The sequence below is a fragment of the Zingiber officinale genome, chromosome 3A, assembly GCF_018446385.1.
Source record: "Zingiber officinale cultivar Zhangliang chromosome 3A, Zo_v1.1, whole genome shotgun sequence".
In the NCBI taxonomy this organism is placed as follows: domain Eukaryota; kingdom Viridiplantae; phylum Streptophyta; class Magnoliopsida; order Zingiberales; family Zingiberaceae; genus Zingiber; species Zingiber officinale.
In genome coordinates this window covers 85,720,921-85,724,373 of record NC_055990.1, presented here as the reverse complement: position 1 = coordinate 85,724,373, position 3,453 = coordinate 85,720,921, and the positions used below count along the sequence as shown (strand labels likewise).

The window sequence follows — 3,453 nt, the reverse complement described above, 5'->3', positions numbered from 1 at the left end:
TGCTCTGTGCATAGTAGCTATGTTTACCCGTGAAGCTAAACCGGGCACAAATAATCCTCCAGAACTAATGCTTCTTCCCATGTTACCACTGCCAACAATGTTGCCTACAGAGCTTGTAAATCTTGGCCCTACATTACCTAATACTGGAGAAACTCCCAAACCAGGAGCAGAACTACGATTCCCAGAAGCTGAACTTCAGGAAATACCAGTTATTGACCCAGTGACTCCATTAATATTACTACTACTAAAAGCATGATTTCCAACAACATTAATACCCCCTCTATTTGTGACACCAGAGCCATGAGGCATCTGGATGAAAAAAATCCAGAATCAATACTATAAAACACATTCAAAGGACCATATGATGCAGTGAAGTAATGTGGAAATAAACTCATGCCAGACCTGAGATAATGCAACCAAAAGATTGTTTGATAAGAACCGTCTACTAGGAATGCTTCCTCCTGGTTGCTGAACACCACCTGATGGTACAACACCCATTGCGGCCTCTCTGGATGCATGCGAACCAGGCACATTTGGCAAGTTGAAGCTTCTATGAATATTATGCAATCCTTGAAGACCACCTATTTTTTTACAAACCGTAATCAAAATTCCACATACAAGCAAAACTTCACATGAATATGTTAATAAAGTTTATGTAGGAATGTCTAACCAGAAGGATGGAACCCAGGCACTGCCGCAGACTGGCCAGAAAACAATGTGGTATAGGGTTGGCCTGATGAGTCCGCAAGATTAGATGTTGAACCATTAAGAGTTGACTGTACCAAGAGACCCAATAATTTGATCAGCAAAAGCAGGACTAGTAAAAGCACAGGGCATGGTCTAGGTGCTAACAAACTTGACATGCTAACCAATAAGAAAGAAACAACCGCGTCAAGTTATTATTTACATAAATTGTATTGAACATCTGCACCGAACAACAAAAGCTAATCATCTCTAACAATTGAAACTCAGCTAAGAATAAGGGATTATATTATTAATACCAAGAGTAAAATTACATCAGATACAAATCCCATACATAAAATAACAGATAGGCAATTTGGGATGAATATTGAAGTCTATAACTATTTATTCTACTTCTCTCCATCAAGCTAGAACATAATGGAGCATAGACATTGATGGTGCTTAGTTTGTCAAGTTGTACTCAATAAAGATTTGATTATCAATTTAGTAACCTTATGATTTCTTAAATCATGCTCTAAAAATTTGTTTGACAGCATAGATAGCTTTCTTAAACATTCTAAAAAATTTCAAGTTTACAATGGAAATAATGCTCTAACAATTCACAGAACCTAAACATTCTAAAACACTAAATCTAAGAATTTATTTGTGGTAAAGAATCTAAGCTTACTGCACATGAAATGTAATGAATCTGGAATGCAGATGCTAAACACACTAGGAGTTGAAGTCTTATGAAAGGTCATGTGCAAGAAAAGGTAAGGAGGGCTCCCAGAGGTTTAATCTTAACAACTTAGCATCTAATATTTGGACGCTAAATTTAATGCAGGCTGATGACTTTGACTCTGAAATCTATAATATCGATAGTTCACACATGATTACAGTACACTTTTCTTCATAGCAAACAACACAGAGTAGGAATCTACTACTCTGAAGGATCAAATGAGTTGTTGCTCAAGTCCCTGTAAATGAAATCAGGTATACATAATCTCCCATTTCACCAAATGGAAATTCAAGCTAGTCCTGAAATGGCTTATTCTCACATATTGTCGAGGGCATGCATTCCAGTCATATTTGGTATCATTCCGGTTAGCTTGTTGTTTGCAAAGTTTCTAGGACAAAGGCAAGTAAGGATCAGTTTCTCAAGCTCAGAAGTTATTTGATCTCATTGATTCAAAAAATCACTTACAACACTTTGAGTCTTGTCAAATTGCTGATACTTTGAGGAACTGGTCCAATCAAATTATTGTGGTCTAGCCGTCTAAGAAAAGCGCAAGAAAGATATAAACAAACAGTTTGATGAAAAGGAAATTAATAGCAAGCACTCACAAAACTTCGAGTTTCTGAAGAAGTCTAATTGATTCTAGAATAACCCAGAAAGGTTATTGCTGTCAAGCAGTCTGAATGCAAACAAGAAGTTAGTATGCAGAGAGCCTATTACAAGGAAGCTTCAGGTGACAATAGAGTTGATATATCTTACATATGTTTAACATTCATGCTAGAGCTAAAAAGGCTCAATGGAATTGGACCTGAGAGATGATTCTTGTTCAAGTGTCTGATAAGAACATATTTCATCATCGTTAACTCTTCACCACGTAAGTTTTTATTTGATCATGCATGGAAAACTGAGGTGATTGTTTGCCAGGTCTAGCCATACGAGGTCGGCGAGCCTACCCAGGGATGCAGGCATTCTACCAGTAAAATGGTTTGCATTTAATGATCTATGACATAGGTTGAGGTGGGAATCATCAGACTCTTGTTCCTCAGCTAGCAAAAATAGTAAGACAGTGGAAATTACATCCTTACAAGGTCTGGAGCTGGGATAGATTACCTAGTTCAACAGGAATAGTACACTGAACTTGCAACCAATCAGTATCCTGAGAAGAAGTTCAGAGAGCATCTAGGTTATGTTTGTAGTTGAGCACTATAATTCAAGAAATGAATGATGAGATGGAGAAGTTGCTGAAGGACTCACAGAGTCTGGAGCTTCTTCAAATTTCCAATACTAGGTGGAAGTTGGCCGTTGAGATATTTGTTTTTGGAAAAGTCTCTGAATAAATTGGTGGCACAATCCACAAACTTAAGGTTCAGAAACTAAAACTTATGGCAAGTATTTGAAGGATTGGATTTAGTATACTAAACTTACATGAGCTGCAATTCAGTAAGATCTCCTGTAGCATTACTTAGTGTACCCTTAATGCCCATGTTGAATAGCTTCCTGAAAGAGAAAATAGATGAATTGAAATTCTACCAGTTTATTAAGATTTCAACACAGTTTGAGATAAACTCACAGCTCTGTGACCCTTATTGAGTTGCTACAATTAACTCCATCCCAATTACCACATGGATCAACTGAGTGCCTCCAACTCGAAGCTCCATTTTTCCATTCACCAAAAAGAGATGTGAAAGCATAGACTGCCATATTTTAGGGTTGATAGTTAGTTCATCAGCAGATTCATGGCAGCAACTCTTTTCTTCTCCTTAAACTGTGCTAATTCATTTCGTAGAATCGGGAAAAGAAAAAAGAATAGTACCATCCTGTGCATCCGTGCTACAGGAGCCAAGTTGCTGATCAAGCAGCCACATGAATAGCAGAAGCAAGAATTTTGTACAAGCCATGACTGCAACAAAGAGTGACCAAGTTTTTGTTTACTTCTTTCCATTTTAGATTCTGCAAGCAATCATAAAACATAAGCCCATTAAGATCTCAAACCTCTTTAGAGCCGACAGTACTTCTTGAGCATGAGATGAAGAAAA

General features: G+C 37.4%; 1 long non-coding RNA gene across 1 annotated transcript; it reads right to left on the bottom strand.

Moving 5' to 3' along the window:
- Positions 1 to 2,595: 2,595 nt before the first annotated feature.
- LOC122053870 lies at positions 2,596 to 3,079 on the bottom strand. The gene is made up of 3 exons (XR_006132418.1): positions 2,988 to 3,079; positions 2,843 to 2,914; positions 2,596 to 2,746 (listed from the first exon to the last, which is right to left on the bottom strand). It is a non-coding gene; the product is annotated as an uncharacterized LOC122053870 (long non-coding RNA).
- Between the last annotated feature and the right edge of the window lie 374 nt (positions 3,080 to 3,453).